Source organism: Phocoena sinus, chromosome 13 (assembly GCF_008692025.1).
Source record: "Phocoena sinus isolate mPhoSin1 chromosome 13, mPhoSin1.pri, whole genome shotgun sequence".
Classification (NCBI taxonomy): domain Eukaryota; kingdom Metazoa; phylum Chordata; class Mammalia; order Artiodactyla; family Phocoenidae; genus Phocoena; species Phocoena sinus.
The window spans coordinates 29,421,754-29,439,978 of NC_045775.1; the positions used below are offsets into that span (position 1 = coordinate 29,421,754).

At 42.8% G+C, this 18,225-nt stretch overlaps 1 protein-coding gene across 1 annotated transcript in view; it reads left to right on the plus strand.

Annotated features, from left to right (window-relative positions):
• The first annotated feature begins 277 nt into the window (after window positions 1–277).
• VIT (vitrin) overlaps window positions 278–18,225 on the plus strand; it is a 119,764-nt gene continuing 101,816 nt past the window's right edge. Inside the window, exon 1 of the mRNA XM_032653116.1 lies at window positions 278–353. The gene's annotated coding sequence lies outside the window, so the exon portion shown is untranslated. The remainder of the gene's footprint in view (window positions 354–18,225) is intronic.

Genomic DNA, 18,225 nt, shown 5'->3' on the forward strand with positions numbered 1-18,225 from the left:
AATCCTTAACCACCGCCCCACACACACACAAAAAAAAGTGGGCGTGGAAATTTGAAAGAGTACCGCCTAATTCAGCACTAAAACCAGTGTGAGAAGCAGTGTGTGTGTGTATGAGTGTGTGTGTGTGTGTGCATGTGTGTGTGTGGTATAAAATGTGCTTTTCAAAGTGCTGAGAGGTTGATGGGAATGTTTGATTAGCTCCTCTCAGAAGAGAAAAGGTGCTTGGACCTCTTCTTACTTCTTCTTTAGAATAATTTGGATGGGATCTGTGATGCAGAAAAGCTTAAAGAAAAAAGGATATCCATTCTCTGTGGTGGAAAGATTTTGAAAAAAAATTGCTTTCTTCAAACAAGGTATGTCTGATGAATTGCTAAGCTATGTAGATAGTTTGATTTCCATTCCTTGTTATGAAAACATGAAAAGGTATTTACCATTAAGAAACTAGAATACATCCCTTGACCAAGTAATCAGTCTGTACAAATTTCAGTTTCAGGAGAAGTGAGATGGGAGTGGGTGGTAGTTGACATCCTTGAAAACAACTAATATACATATATCAACTATAAATAAATTGTGCTGAGGTAAGATTAGAATAAGACCTTCACTGTATCTTTTAAACCAACTTAATTATGGTTCAAATAAGTTGAAAAGTATAATGCTTGTGCAGAGCTTAATTTAAAGGACGTTTAAGTCTTGCCCTTTTTTATACTTTACTTCCTACGTGGAATACAGTAGCAACAGAACGAATTACTTATAACAATGTATGAGGAAAGGATATGGGCATGTTAACGCTAAATTAAAAGAGAAATTATTTAACGTAGATCTATACTTCTCTCTATTCAGACAGATCTCGGAGGAATGTGGCTAGATGTGCAATTCTGTATCTTGTTTACACTGGAAGTGTTTTCTTAGGTTGAATGCTTCTTAAACTGATAAGCCCAAGAAAGGGCTGGCATTGTTAAGTCACTACTGTAGCCCAACTTTGCACAGGGAAACAGGATACGAAATCTCTTTTAAGAATGATTTGTGTTAAACCAGTATAAACATGAAATAAATGCCTCAAGCTCAGGTTAAACAGAGAGGATAAGATTGAATAATTAGACTCGATGGTTTGCTCTGAACAACCTACCGCATCTTTGCCATCCCCAAATGGAGAGGGGAATCCAAGATTTTCTTTGGGTTTTTTGTAAATATAAAACCAGGCATTCTTGGCCATGGTGGTTATTCAAAAATGTGAGCACTAAGAAAATAGCATTTTGCCATTACTCTGTGTTGCAATAAATTTGGAAGTTTTCGTGGTAAGTTCTGAGGTTGTTTTTCCTTTGGTCTCTTCAAAGATGAAAATAGCCTGCAGCAAGGCAAGATCAAATACTATTTGTTTGTGTATTTTCTCTGCTGTGTGTGTGAACTGCAAGCTACGCCGCCCATAGGAGAGTTGGAAGTGCCTCTCTCTTTTTTTTTCCTGTCTTTTATTTATTGAATTAAAATACCCTCTTTTGTAAAAGGCTTTAGACAAAGAATTGCAAGACTACAAGGGCTGCATTTTTAATTGCAATATGCTGGTTTCCCAGACTAAGCTTCATTTAAATATATCTTACACCTCACCACTGAAAGGAAATACGTCAGGAACTTTGGAAATGCTTAATATCTATTCTGACATAGCGTTTACTTTATGAATAGTGTTCAGAAGATCTAATTATCTTTTTTGCCAAGTTGCTGATCACATGAAGAATAGTTTCTTTCAGAGAAAATGCACTGGGTTTGAGAATGGTTTATGAATAGCATCAGGAGAACAAAAATGCTTGTGCTGTTCCCATCTGTAATTCCTGTAAGACATACTGTGGACAGGAAAGCAGTGCAGTTCAGTGCCATGTCCCAAACCAGGAACCCTAAATTTCAGTCACAGCTCTGCCACTACCTAGTTGTGTTACCTTGGAAAAGTTGTGTACCAGTTTTTGACTTTTGTTTCCCCATCTGAAAAACAGAAATAGCAATGCCTGCATACACCCCCTCCCAGGACAGTCATGAGGTACAATATCGATTCTCAGTTTTTTTTTTTTTTTTTGCGGTACGTGGGCCTCTCACTATTGTGGCCTCTCCCGTTGCTGAGCACAGGCTCCGGACACGCAGGCTCAGCGGCCACGGCTCATGGGCCCAGCCGCTTCGCGGTATGTGGGATCTTCCTGGACCGGGGTACGAACCCATGTCCTCGGCATCGGCAAGCGGACTCTCAACCACTGCGCCACCAGGGAAGCCCGATTCTCGGTTTTAAAAGGGTTTTGAAATGTGAAAAGTTCTAAAAAAATTGAATCATTTTTCCCACATATTCAAAAAAAAAAAAAAAGACCACATGGGAAGGAATCATTGGTTGTAAAATAAATGTTTCGTGGCCTCCAGGATGTTCCCATGACACATGCCCACGTGTGCGACTTGTCCTCTCCTTGCTAGTTTGGAGGCATGAGCCAGGTATCAAAAGCAGTGGGTACAGAAAACACTGCTCTGTCACTGGGAGGGCTTTCTAGCTGTGTGACCTTGGGGAGGTTACTCAATATTCTCTGTGTCTCCATTTCCTCACAAGTGAAATGAAGAAGTTGGACAAAATAGTCTCTAAGTTTCCCTCCTAATCCTATGGTTCTATGCACTGGAACATCTTCAGTGTTAAGACACGGCCAGGCCAATTTCACTGTTGAGACTCTCCATATACTACAAAATCAAAACAGGGCTATGGAACCTATGGTATATTTAAAATGTTTATGTTTACCTAACTAAAGACTTTAACATACACAAAAATGAAAAGTAACATAATTTTATGTTAATGAAATATAATTATGTGTGTATACATATATATGTGTGCATGTACATTTACATATATCTATCCATAATGTACTGAGGACAGTTTGGTTCAAGTTGTATGACAGACTTCTTTTAGTTCTCTGGTATATTTCCATGACAGTATAACCTCATGTCAAATATCTAAGTTTAAGGCAAGGCCAAGTGGCCCTCCTATGCTATGGATCCTATGGGGGCTTGTCAGGCAGGAGGCTCTGTCACTTCTTAGATGTGTTAACTTTGGCAAATTTTGTAAACCCTCTGGGCCTCAGTTTTCTCATCTGTAAAAAGGGTCTATTATTAGTGGTTACCTTATAGAGTTGTGGCAAAAAGCTTCAACTTGTACCTGGTACAACTGTCAGTACCCAAATTGTAGCAAGTAATTTTTTAACATATGGGATTGGAATGAAGAACTCAGATCAGCTGTGAAACAAATCATTTGCAATCTTCTTCAAACTTTTAAACATTAACTCTTTGGATGTAGTAAACAAATAGATATGTGGAACTATGTGATATTAATATAATTATTAGAAATTTGTTGCCATCTCTTCATCCAGAGGATCTGAACTAATCAATATTTCAGCAAATATTAAAGCAAGAGAGGCATCTTCTGTGACGTCTGTATTTTGAGAAACCCTAAAGGTTCTCCTCTGGCTGCCTGAACATGCGTCTCCCTGTGGTCTGCAGAGGGTGGTGAAATTCCTTGCACCCTGAACACACATACAGTGAGAGACAGAAGTGCAAAGGGAGTTTGCTAGTTTTCACAGACATGAAAGTTCCCTGCGCAAGCAGCAGTGAGCAGCTTCTGCTAGTGCAGAGAACGGGGCGAGAAAGAAGCGACAGACCAGGGCCAATCTAGGCTGTAACAGAAATGGCTTTTTGATAGTGCCGGTTCTTAAATTTTCATTAAGGCCCAGGAGTGCACACAGATAGCCAGGGCCTGACTCCTACACTGGCCTGCACCACTGGGCTCCCCTTCAACTAGCCTCTCCAGCTGCACACCTGCACCCCAACTCCCCTCGCCAGACTCCACTGCTGTGCACAGCCCAAGATGAGACCCTGCAGTGACAGGAGTGCCCGCTGACAGCCAGGGGCCCCACAGCTGCTAATGTGCCCTAAGGTGGCCCCAGCCCTTGCTGCTGACCCTGGCCCTCGCCCCTACATGTGTGTCTGCAACTGGCCCTGCCACTGGATACGCACCTGCAGTTGGTCCCGCAGCCCAGTGCATGCACACCCCCAGCTCCAGCCACCAGTACTGCCTGCCCTGGTCCCTAGCCACTGGAGGCACCACTGAGGACCCCAACAGCCCTTGCAGCCACTATGGATCCCCCGCTGCGCTCACCAGGGAGCACAATGCTGCTGATGCTGTGGCCTGAGCTGCCAAGCTATCACATCCCCTTGGACCTGGAGGCAATACAAGCCCCATACGTGGGGCCCTGGCCCACTCGACCCGGGTCACAGTACACTCCAGTGTGCCCCCTCCCACAGGCAAAGGCCTCTCCTTACAGAAGCCAGTCCATGAAGTCTGAAAGAGGTGACTGCTCCTTCAAATGCACTGACATCCACACAAGGCTACAGGCATCATGAAGAATCAGAGAAACACGCTGCCACCAAAGAAACACAGTAAACCTCCAGTAACTGACCCCAAAGAAATGCAGATACATGAACTGCCTGACAAAGAATTCAAAATAATTCTCCTAAAGACGCTCAGAGAGCCATAAGAAAATACAGATAAATAATTTAACCAAATCAGGAAAACAAAAGGAGAAGTTCAACAAAGAGATAGAAAACATTAATAAGAAACCAAATGGAGGGCTCCCCTGGTGGCGCAGTGATTGAGAATCCGCCTGTCAGTGCAGGGAACATGGGTTCGATCCCTGGTCCGGGAAGATCCCACATGCCGCGGAGCAACCAAGCCCGTGTGCCACAACTACTGAGCCTGTGCTCTAGAGCCCATGAGCCACAACTACTGAGCCCACATGCTGCAACTACTGAAGCCCATGTGCCTAGAGCCCGTGCTCTGCAGCAAGAGAAGCCACTGCAATGAGAAGCCCGCACACTGCAATGAAGAGTAGCCCCCGCTTGCCGCAACTAGAGAAAGCCCACGTGCAGCAATGAAGACCCAACATAGCCAAAATAAATAAATTAAGTAAATAAAAAAATTTTAAATGTGGTCATAGGGTAGTTTTTTTTTAAAAAAAAGAACCAAATGGAAATTTTAAATAAAAATATACACACACAATTTTTAAAAATAAATTTATTTATGTATTTATTTATTTTTGGCTGTGTTGGGTCTTCACTGCTGTGCGCAGGCTTTCTCTAGTTGCAACGAGCATGGGCTACTCTTTGCTGCAGTGAGCAGGCTTCTCATTGCAGTGGCTTGTCTTTGTTGAGGAGCACGGGCTCTAGGCGCCCAGGCTTCAGTAGTTGTAGCATGTGGGCTCAGTAGTTGTGGCTCGCGGGCTCTAGAGCACAGGCTCAGTAGTTGTGGTGCATGGGCTTAGTTGCTCCACGGCATGTGGGATCTTCCCGGAGTAGGGCTCAAACCCGTGTCCCCTGCATTGGCAGGCGGATTCTTAACCACTGGGCCACCAGGGAAGCCCACACAAACAAACTTAAGTCAGTCTGAGATCATCTAGGTGAATTCCTGTTTACAGGCCAGGAGGTGAAGGGCCAAAATTGCATTCACAATAGAGCAAAGACTATTTCAGTTTTGTTGATTGCATTTTCCTATGGTTACCATGAAACAAACAGTTGAGGATACTGGATTCAGAGTTTGTTTCTTACCAACTAGCAAACTTTTCCTCTCCAACAGACTGCAAACCTTAAAGAAATCCCGAGAGACCGCCTATTGGAAATGCTCGGGGCTGCCTGGGAAGTGCAAGGAGCAGGCACCAGCCGATGCTCTGAGTTGAGACCCATAAAATCTGCACATCGTGTGGCAACCTGCAAAAGGCAAATCTCTCACACGGCAGATGTGACTGGAATCCACTGCCGCATTCCTCTAGTGCTTGTACCCTGAGGGAGAAAGGTGAACTAAGATGACAGATGCCAGAATCTTTCCTGAGTCAAATTCACAGGCCAGGGTCTTGAAACAAAACAAAACAAAAATTCATTTGGTTTAGATTCAGCTTAGAGAATATTTTGTTGTTTGTGTTTGATTCTGGTCTTATAATTAAAAACAAATATTTAGGCCCATTTCTGCTTCCTTATCACTTTGCAAGATGCTTTTTTCAATTCTTTTTAAGAATGCTAGACATCATTCCTTAGCCATCCGATTGAGTCAAGTGTCCCAAAATCATCTAGAAGATTTCCATGAGAATGGGCCAAAGAGCCCTAAAAATCTCTGAGCAGAGAAGGCAAGAAGAAAACTACAGAATTGCTTCCTTTCTGGGGCCCTAGGAGAATTTAGCCCAGTGATAGTCATAAAGCCATGCGGTTCCTTCACCAAGAATCCTAAAATGAAGCCATGGCTAATCCTGGCAGAATCTTACTGAAATAGATTCGACTGGTGGCTTTACCTTTGCAAGTCCTAAAGTCTAAATAGGCCATGTTTTGCAAGAGGATGGTTATGAGAACGATGATGATGATGGTAATCATGATTAACCACCACCCCAAAAACAACAGTAATAAATACTGCCAACACTTACAGAGTTAGTCTTATGTGCTAGGCACTATTCTAAGCTCTTTTTCACATATTAACTCATTTAATTCTAACAGCTACCATAGGAGATGGGTGGTTATTGGTGATTCCCATTATACAGATGAGAAAACTGAGACACTGAGAAGTAAATTGTCCAAGGTCACACAGCCAGTAAGTGATGGAGCTCAACTTCAAACCCAAGCAGTCTAGCTTCAGAGCTCATATTCTTAACCTGCCAGGCAACAATTACACATGGTCCTGGTTTTTCTATCACTGCATCAAATAAATCTTTACCATCCCTAAAAATACTGTTTTCAAGCCAAGTCAAATTTCTAAGAAATTCATTCCTCATTGTAAGTATAGACTCCCCGGGAATACTGATGGAAGCGCGTGGAGGCATGAAAGTCACAGAAGGCTGTTAGGAAGAGAGGGTTTTTATTTCTGTCATTCTTGAATAACTTCCTGACTTCAGAATCACTTTGCAGATGTGTTGGGAAGACCTGACTCTCAGGGGGAAGGCCAAGGAGCAGACCTCATTGTCAAGTTCTCTGAGTAGCCAGTCCCCAAAAGGTATCCTTTATCTTCATTCTAGGGTTAAACTGGCAACAAGTCACAGAAAGAATTGTACTTCCTTATGACTCAAACTACTTCAGAAAATCACTTTCCCTGATAAAGCCCTCTGCATTGACAAGACTCTAGTAAAAATTGCTCAAATTCTTTCCCTCAGTGAGAGGAAGGCTAAAGTTTGTGCGGACATGTGGTAAAGATTCATAAAAATCACCCTTCGGGCTCTAGTGAGAAGGAATCATGTCTGCCTTTTTTCTTCTCAGAAACAAAAAGAAAAAGAAAATCTATTCCTTTGGGGGAACCCAATGTATAGTTTCCAAGAGATCAGGTCATCGACATCTCAATGAGAAGTGAATTCCCTCCTCTGGGCTCCTATGGATCCCAGACAGAGAAAACATGCTTTTGATATAAAGGTACATGTCAACTTGCCCGGACTGGATTCACTTTTATAGCATAGTGAGTAGATCTGTACTCTGAACAGTAAAAGGGGTCTGGTGAGGCAGAGATATTCAATGACAGCAAAACAAATACCCATTGGGCCACCGCCATGTGCCATCCACAATTCCATGTGCTTCGGAAAAACAGTGAACAATATAGTCTCCATTCTCCTAGAGCTGCCTATCTGGGACCACACAATAAACAAATACATATAAGAGGTCTAGATCTGGTGGTGATATGGGCTATGAAAAACTTAAGAAAGTAGGATAAGGGGGCTGGACAGAGGGGTGATGATTTGCATTGTGTGGTTAGAGAAATGTCTGATAAAGGGACATTTAAACCGAGAGAAAGGTGAAGGAAGCCAGGGAGCAACCTATGTGGATAATAGGGGAAAAGCAAATGCAAAGGCCCTGAGGTTGGACCATGCTTGGGAGCAGGCTGAGTGAGGAAGACAGGAGGTGAGATCCAGGGTGTCCTTTGGAAAGCAGACACAGAGGGCACCATCCTAACGCTCCCGGATTTTCCCCAGATGCCCCCAGTGCCCACTCACACACTACCTGTGGGGAGCTCCTGCTTCTGCCCTGTATGAAATCTGAGTAGGTCCCTTAATATTGCAGATCACGCTCGGAGTTTTTTAAAAGAGCGTGCTCACATTACAGCCCCAAACAATCTCAGTTCAGTCATTAATGTGGACGTAATACTTAGGTAATACTTAAAAACTTGAAAATGGCGTTCACAGTTTCATCCCCCACCCCCAGGCTTGCTTTCTGCAGTGGAAGGGGCATGACTTCATTCTCTTTCTCTGTTTCTGCACCTTTATCACCCTTCCCCTTGGCTGCTAATGGTAGTTTCTTCATGTCCAGAGTTGAAGAGTGTGCAGAGAGGAGAGACAAAGGCGACAGAGGTCCTTACTGGTTGGTACTGTTATGAGCTGGCATCCAGGTTCCCTGGGCTTGGCAGGCATGTACAGCTGTTTCTTGTCCCCATGGAAGCACTTCCATGGGTTCTTCAGAGATGCCCCCGACTTTGCTGGGGACCCCTCAACTGCAGGTCCCAGATGTCAATACATACGAATCTGCTCTGGCTGGGGGTTTACGGTTCCATCCTCAGTCCCTGAGCAGCTGGCAATCGACCTCCAGTGGCTTTCTGCTGCCATCTCCTGAGCTCCCCTTGCACCCGGCTTGGGCAGGACCTACCGCAACCTCAGGCTGACTCTCACACAGCTAGTCTTGTTTGTCACGAGCTCTTCCCTCTCCTGTCCTAATCAAGAGTCAGACACCAGTGCACAATGCCCTCAAGCCCAAGGGATGCAACTACTCAGTCTTTTCAACTGGGGTCACCAGGCATCCAAGTTGGACTTCCAAAGGAAGTAACCAAGAACCAGGATCCTCAGCCATCTGCATTCCTCCAGACAACCTAAGTGGTGGTAGAAGCCAAGAGGGCAGCTGGAGATCAGAAGGCAGAGTTTCTTTGGGAAAAGTTGTTGGCATTTTCCCTCTTCCTCTCCCTCCCCAGATGCAGAAGGGGAGCCAGTGGTCTCCCCACTCCCACCCACTTCAGGCAACGGTGAGAGGAGCCTCAAGGAGACCACTTCAGAACATGGAAGTAGTTAGCTCTTAGTCTCAGCTGAAACTAAGACAAAGGATCGTCCCATTTTAACATCCCATTACAAAGCCAATTACAATACTCTCAAATGTTTATTTAGATGGGTGTGTATGTCTGGTTAAACTTAAAAATATGGGTGGTGCATCACTTTACCCTAAATAACATTTGTGAGAGAGAGAAAGTCGTGTGTGAGTTCAGGCCCAATATGACTCTTAAACAAAAAAAATCTCTTAATCTTTAGAGCTAAGACAATTTTATCACACAAAGTATGTATTTCACTGTGTACATCTAAACTATCGTCAACAGAGTATTTCAAAAAGCCTGGGATAGATGCATCGAGACAAAAACGAAGGTGAAACCATCTTTAGAGTAGTAAGATGGGGTAGTGAGTGGGGTTAAATGTTTGAGGCCTGGAATAGCATTCTGGTTCTGCTACATGTTCACGCCATAACTTACTTACAGCTTACTGAAGATGGACAGCTTACTAAAGTTCTCTGAGCCTCAATTTCGTACCCTGAAAGATGGGCACAATAGTACTTACCTGATAGGATCTCCGTGATAAATAAGATCACAACATGTGCAGTGTGTAGCATATGGTGAGCATTCAACAAATGGTATTATTATAGGACTCTAAACTTCTAAAACTTTCCATGAAGAGGAACAAAGGACCAATCCCATCTCGTGTAACAGGCCACTAGACAGCTCTGCTGCGACTGTCGGGAGGCTCCGGAAGAGCTGGAAAGGTCCGAGAGGGCCTCTGGAGCACGAGGCTACACGGCTCCCTTTGGAAAGCTGGGTCTCCTCCTTCTAAATGACTCTCTTTCTGCTGGTCCCCTCTAATTTCTGGGACTTAATCCTCCACAGCCCTCAACAGCTCAGCCGCAGTCACTGCCCGCCTCGACCCCCTCCACTCTCCCCAAGCCTCTGGTTGCTGGGATTCAGGAATGCACTTTGACCCGCAGCCCCACACCTGCCTCCCAGCAGCGCGAGGAGACCTAAAACCCTGTCATCTGAGACGAACCTACTCTTTACCCAGAGGCAGACAGGAAGATACTATGGATCTTGCAGACACACCCTCATCTTCCTTCCTACCTCAGCTGGAAGGCTGTGCCAAACTCGAAAATGTTTTTCTGGGCCTCAAAATTGAAGACAGACCAAAAAGCACAGAGTGTTCGGGACAGTCAAGGCTCTGGGGATCACAGTTGGACTGAACCAAAGAGCCAGCTCCAGAGCACAGGAGACGGCCCCTTGGCAACCACAAACCTCAGAGCCCGAGGGAGAAAACTCACTGGGAGGAGGGAGGGCTAATCCACAGCGTCAAACACATTAGGTAAAGAAGCTTCTGATGAGAGAAACTCATCTTCCAAAGTTTCCAGGAGAATCTTTGAAAGCGAGGACAGTGTCCAGAGGAGCAGTCATTGCCCACCTCGCCTTTCACTGAGATCCTCTGCCCTTCCCCCAGATTTACTGCTCTTCGTGCCCCCCTTCCATTACAGAGGATAAATAACTCTTGGAAGGAGTTCTTCAGAGCTCATCTGGGGGCATGTCTGCAAACTAGTATTTTTTCCCACTGGCAATATAAGATCTAAACTACCACTTCAGAAACGTAATTACTGCTTGTAGTCTCACTAGAAATCACTATTGGTTGAATCCTTTGTGGATGTGGGGTAAGCATTACCATATGTCAGATTCTTAACGAGGTACAAAATGATGGTCTGAAACACCCGTACCAGAAAAGGCTTTCCCTTTTTGGTTTTGTGACATGTAGAAACATGCTACTTGGATCAATGAATCTAATGGCATGGGCATATATCAGTCATTGAACACACGCATAAGCTCTTTTTAATCCACCCAACTGCCCAGGAGTGAGTATCTTTGCTTTAGGATTTGCCCTGAGTGATGCAGTGATCAAGAATGAGCCTGGAGATAGAGATCCTTAGTAGTACACACTTTAGTCATCGAAAGCAAGTATTTATAACATAATATTTATGGTAAATTCCTAGATTGGAACATCAACAAGCATAAGATTCTGATACATTCACCGAAAAATAAACACCCTCCTAAACCAGAGTTTCTCAACCCTGGCACTATTGGCACATCGGGCTGGATAATTCTTCATTGTAGGGGGCTGTCCTGTGTGCTGTGGGATGGTTAGCAGCATCCCTGGCTCTACCCACTAGATGCCAATAGCATCCCCCGCTCCAAGTTGTAATAACCAAAAATGTCTTCAAATATTGACGAATCTTTCCTGAGGGGTTAAAATCAGCCCCGGTCGTGAAGCATGGTCATAACTGTATCGGCAAGTCCACAGGGACTTTCTGACAGCGTGATTCCAAGGTCTCCCGCTCTCATTTTTCCTCCTAGAGCATCCCAGGCATGCAGGCCGTGTTCTTCTTTCTCAGTGGCTACCACAGTTCTTGGGATTCTTTGATACGCTTCTACCTAGAGCCTGGCTCCAGAGTTGGATAAGGCCTCTCTGGAGACCCCTGCTTACAGGCTACCAAAAGACAAGCACACATGGCCTTTTCATTTTACATGTCTTCATTTCCCTCCCAATCATTTCAGGGAAACAAGACATAATTAAACAACAAACATGAAAAGCATTTTGATCAAAGCCTCAAGGAACAGCAACCAATTCAAACTGGCTGGAGTAACAGCGCCCGAAAAACCTTTTACTCTGTTATGCACCAGAGACTGAGTCCAGCTGGGCCTCCTTCAGACTGGAAATGGGACCTGGGATGTGGCCAGGAAATAAGCATCTCGTCTCCCAGATTCTCCCAGGGCCCTGTGCTTTCTCTTCTCCGTCTCTCCCTACCTTCAGCTTGGCTCCCGGTTTGCAAGATCATAATTGCAAAATCCCAAGAAAGATCTTGATTGGCCTACGTTTTTTTGTTTCGTTTTGTTTTTTCCGGATCATAGGCTTTTGACCAGCTGAGTCTCTTAATTTCAGCGATTGTTATTTCTGCATCTGACTATAATACCTGAACCGCTTACTTCAGGGGTCTTGTGAGATTAAAGCACAGATGTAACCAGTCTTTTAAAAGTGAAAGACACTATACAAATGAGTGGAATTTTTACTTTATAATAATATTATATAATAAATTGTAGTATAGCTCAGAATTTACAGTAACAGTCACGTGAGGAACTTGATATAGTAAAAAGAGCACAAGATTAAAATAGAGAAGATCTGAGCCATGTGACCTTAGGCAAGTCACTTCACTGCTCTGAGTTACAGGAATAATAATGTCTATCTACTGCCTCAAGAGGATCTTAGGTGGTTTGGATGAGAGAACTGTTGAGAAAACACTCTGCAGATTCTGATATAAACATATCATTACAGTCTTCCCTAGTTGAATTCACTGTATGGAAAGGCACTGTGAGTTAGACAGCAGTCAGGAATAATGTTTCAGCAGCAAGCCCAAATGAAAGGGAAATTTTATCTCACAGAATAGGTGGTCCAGAGGTAGGTCCAGGCTCTAGGCACAAGACAATCAGAGCTCCAGCTCCATTTCTCTGATTCATCTGGCTGCCTTCCTCCTTTATGTGCTGGCTTTTTCCTCAGACTAACTTGCCCCGCGGTCACAACATGGCTGCCAGCATACCTGGAACAACCTGCTCCCTTGTTCATTTCCAACAAGAGAGGCGACCTCACCCTGAAAAACATACGATTAAAGTTTTTCCTTCCTGTCTGTCTGATACATCGTGGGACACAGCCCACCCTTGAATAGTCACGATCAACTGGAGAGAGCCCTGTGATGATGGGCTCAAGCCTGTGGTCCTGAAGCAATCAGCAGCAAGGGGGACTAATATATATATATATATATATATATATATATATATATATATAAAACCATCCTTGGCATAGACTTGGAATTGGGATCCTCCCCAGGAGCTGGGGATGGACCAGCTTCCTTTGAGCCCTCTGGCTACATTTATTCCATTTACCAAGTTGGGTTGTATTATAAAGGAGGAAGCAGGGAAGCAGGTGCTCTGCTTAGGCAACCAAGAGTGTTCGGTCCAGATACCTTGACTCAGGGAACATCTTCAAGGAACCTGGTGCATCCTTAGGAGCCAACATGTGGAGAAAAGGCAAAGATTTCCCCTGCTTTTCTTGCTTGTTTGGCTTGCACTTTTCTTTTGGCGTTTCTTTGAGATAAAAGAAGGAAAGAAGTGGAAAAAGAAGGGAAATAAGAAAGAAAAACTACTGTCCTGTCTGGCTCACTCTCTCTCTCTCCTTGACAGAATCCTGGGGATTGTAATAGTTACCATGGCAACAGGAAATGCAGTGTTATGGGCTGAGCCCAGAGAAATATGATCTGTATACAGTTTTTTTTTTTTAGTGACTATGAACTTGTTTTAAAAAAATTTTTTAACATCTTTATTGTAGTATAATTGCTTTACAATGGTGTGTTAATTTCTGCTGTATCAAAAAGTGAATCAGCTATATACATACATATATCCCCATATCCCCTCCCTCTAGTGTCTCCCTCCCACCCTCCCTATCCCACCCCTCTAGGTGGTCACAAAGCACCGAGCTGATCTCCCTGTGCTATGTGGCTGTTTCCCATTAGCTATTTTACATTTGCTAGTGTATATATCTACATGCCACTCTCTCACTTCATCCCAGCTTCCCCTCCCCCTTCCCGTGTCCTCAAGTCCATTCTCTACATCTGTGCCTTTACTCCTCTTCTGCAATTAGGTTTTTCAGAACCCTTTTTTTTTTTGATGCCATATATATGTGTTAGCATACGGCATTTGTTTTTCTCTTTCTGACTTGCTTCACCCTGTATGACAGACTCTAGGCCCATCCACCTCACTACAAATAACTCAATTTCGTTTCTGTTTATGTCTGAGTAATATTCCATTGTATATATGTGCCACATCTTTATCCATTCATCTGTCGACGAACACTTAGGTTGCCTCCATGTCCTGGATATTGTAAATAGAGCTGCAGTGAACACTGTGGTACACGACTCTTTTCGAACTATGGTTTTCTCCAGGTATATGCCCAGTGGTGGGATTGCTAGGTGACATGGTAGTTCTGTTTTTAGTTTTTTTTTTTTTTTTTTTTTTTTTTTTTGCGGTATGCGGGCCTCTCACTGCTGTGGCCTCTCCCGCTGCGGAGCACAGGCTCCGGACGCGCAGGCCCAGCGGCCATGGCTCACGGGCCCAGCCGCTCCGCGGCATGTGGGATCCTCCCGGACCGAGGCACGAACCCACGTGCGCTGCATAGTCAGGCGGACTCTCAACCACTGCGCCACCGGGGAAGCCCTGTTTTTAGTTTTTTAAGGAACCTCCATACTGTTCTCCATTCTGGCTGTATCAATTTACATTCCCACCAACAGTGCAAGAGGGTTTCCTTTTCTCCACACCCTCTCCAGCATTTATTGTTTGTAGACTTTTTGATGATGGCCATTCTGACTGGTGTGAGGTGATACCTCATTGTAGTTTTGATTTGCATTTCTCTAACCATTAGTGATGTTGAGCATCCTTTCATGTGTTTGTTAGAAATCTGTATATCTTCTTTGGAGAAATGTCTATTTACGTCTTCTGCCCATTTTTGGATTGGGTTGTTTGTTTTTTTCATATTGAACTGCATGAGTTGTGTGTATATTTTGGAGATTAATCCTTTGTCAGCTGCTTTGTTTGCAGATATTTTCTCCCATTTGAGGGTTGTCTTTTTGTCTTGTTTATGGTTTCCTTTGCTGTGCAAAAGCTTTTAAGTTTCATTAGGTCCATTTGTTTATTTTTGGTTTTTTTGTTCTTATTTCTATTTCTCTAGGAGGTGGATCAAAAAGGATCTTGCTGTGATTCATGTCACAGAGTGTTCTACCTATGTTTTCCTCTAAGAGTTTGATAGTGTCTGGCCTTACATTTAGGTCTTTAAGCAATTTTGAGTTTATTTTTATGTATGGTGTTAGGGAGTTTTCTAATTTCACTCTTTTACATGTAGCTGTCCAGTTTGCCCAGCACCACTTACTGAAGAGGCTTTCTTTTCTCCATTGTATATTCTTGCCTCCTTTATCAAAGATAAGGTGACCATATGTGCATGGGTTTATCTCTGGGCTTTCTATCCTGTTCCATTAATCTATATGTATGTTTTTGTGCCAGTACCATACTGTCTTGATTACTGTAGCTTTGTAGTAGAGTCGGAAGTCAGGGAGCCTGATTACTCCAGCTCCCTTTTTCTTTCTCAGGATTGCTTTGGCTATTTGGGGTCTTTTGTGTTTCCATACAACTTGTGAAATTTTTTGTTCTAGTTCTGTGAAAAATGCCACTGGTAGTGTGACAGGAATTGCACAGAACCTGTAGATTGCCTTGGGTAGTACAGTCATTTTCACAATGTTGATTCTTCCAATCCAAGAACATGGTCTATCTCTCCATCTGTCTGTACTATCTTTAACTTCTTTCATCAGTGTCTTATAGTTTCCTGCATACAGGTCTTTTGTCTCCTTAGGTAGGTTTATTCCTAGGTATTTTACCTTTTTTGCTGCAATGGTAAATGTGAGTGTTTCCTTAATTTCTCTTTCAGATTTTTCATCATTAACGTACAGGAATGCAAGTGATTTCTGTACATTAATTTTGTATCCTGCTACGTTGCCAAATTCATTGATTAGCTCTAGTAGTTTTCTGGTAGCATCTTTAGGATTCTCTATGTATAGCATCATGTCATCTGCAAACAGTGACAGCTTTACTTCTTCTTTTCCGATTTGGATTCCTTTTTTTTTCTTTTCTTCTCTGATTGCTGTGGCTAAGACTTCCAAAACTATGTTGAATAATAGTGGTGAGAGTGGGCAACCTTGTCTTGTTCCTGATCTTAATGGAAATGGTTTCAGTTTTTCACCACTGAGGATGATGTTGGTTGTGGGTTTGTCATATATGGCCTTTATTATGTTGAGGAAAGTTCCCTCTATGCCTATTTTCTGGAGGGTGTTTATCATAAATGGGTGTTGAATTTTGTCGAAAGCTTTTTCTGCATCTATTGAGATGATCATATGGTTTTTCTCCTTCAATTTGTTAATATGGTTTATCACACTGATTGATTTGCATTTATTGAAGAATCCTTGCATTCCTGGGAATAAACCCCACTTGATCAGGGTGTATGATCCTTTTAATGTGCTGTTGAGTTCTGTTTGCCAGTATTTTGTTGAGGCTTTTGCGTCTATGTTCATCAGTGATATTGGCCTGTAGTTTTCTTTTTTTGTGACATCTTTCTCTGGTTTTGGTATTAGCGTGATGGTGGCTTCATAGAATGAGTTTGGGAGTGTTCCTCCCTCTGCTATATTTTGGAAGAGTTTGAGAAGGACAGGTGTTAGCTCTTCTCTAAATGTTTCAGAGAGCTCAGCTGTGAAGCCATCTGTTCCTGGGCTTTGTTTGTTGGAAGATGAGGACCGTACGTGGTCCTCTCACTCTGTGGCCTTTCCTGTTGTGGAGCACAGGCTCCAGACGCGCAGGCTCAGCGGCCATGGCTCACAGGCCCAGCCGCTCCGTGGCATGTGGGATCTTCCTGGACCGGGACATGAACCTGCATCCCCTGCATCGGCAGGCAGACTCTCAACCACTGCGCCACCAGGGAAGCCCTGTTGGAAGATTTTTAATCACAGTTTCAATTTCAGTGCTTGTGATTGGTCTGTTTATATTTTCTCTTCTTTCTGGTTCAGTCTTGGAAGGTTGTGCTTTTCTAAGAATTTGTCCATTTCTTCCAGGTTGCTCATTTTATTGGCATATAGCTGCTTGTAGTAATCTCTCATGACCCTTTGTATTTCTGCAGTGTCAGTTGTTACTTCTCCTTTTTCATTTCTAATTCTATTGAGTGAGTCTTTTCCTTTTTTTCCTTTATGAGTCTGGCTAATGGTTTATCAATTTTGTTTATCTTCTCAAACAACCACCTTTTAGTTTTATTGATCTTTGCTATCATTTTCTTCATTTATTTCTGATCTGATATTTATGATTTCTTTCCTTCTGCTAAATTTGGGGGTTTTTTTGTTGTTGTTCTTCTTCTTTCTCTAATTGCTTTAGGTGTAAGGTTAGGTTGTTTATTTGAGATGTTCTTGTTTCTTGAGGTAGGATTGCATTGCTATAAACTTCCCTCTTAGAACTGCTTTTGCTGCATCCCATAGGTTTTGGGTCATTGTATTTTCATTGCCATTTGTTTCTAGGTATTTTTAAATTGCCTCTTCGATTTCTTCAGTGATCTCTTGGCTATTTAGTAATGTGTTGTTTAGACTCCATCTGTTTGTATTTCCTACACATTTTTTTCCTGTAATCGATATCTAGTCTCATAGCATTGTGGTTGGAAAAGATACTTGATACGATTTCAATTTTCTAAAATTTAACAAGGCTTGATTTGTGACCCAAGATATGATCTATCCTGGAGAATGTTCCATGAGCACTTGAGAAGAAAGTGTATTCTGTAGTTTTTGGATGGAATGTCCTATAAATACCCATTAAGTCCATCTTGTTTAATGTATCATTTAAAGCTTGTGTTTCCTTATTTATTTTCATTTTGGATGATCTATCCATTGGTGAAAGTGGGGTATTAAAGTCCCCTATTATTATTGTGTTACTGTTGATTTCCCCTTTTATGGCTGTTAGCATTTGCCTTATGTATTGAGGTGATCCTATGTTGGGTGCATAAAGATTTACAATTGTTGTATCTTCTTCTTCGATTGATCCCTTGATCATTATGTAGTGTCCTTCTTTGTCTCTTCTAATAGTCTTTATTTTGAAGTCTATTTTGTATGATATGAGAATTGCTACTGCAGCTTCCTTTTGATTTCCATTTGCATGGAATATCTTTTTCCATTCCCTCACTTTCAGTCTGTATGTGTCCCTAGGTCTGAAGTGGGTCTCTTGTAGACAGCATATATACTGGTCTTGTTTTTATATCCATTCAGCCAGTCTATATCTTTTGGTTGGAGCCTTTAATCCATTTACATTTAAGGTAGTTATCGATATGTAGGTTCCTATTGCCATTTTCTTAATTGTTTGGGTTTGTTTTTGTAGGTCTTTTCCTTCTCTTGTGTTTCCTGCCTAGAGAAGTTCCTTCAGCATTTGTTGTAAAGCTGGTTTGGTGGTGCTGAATTCTCTTAGCTTTTGCTTATCTGTAAAGGTTTTAATTTCTCCATTGAATCTGAAGGAGATCC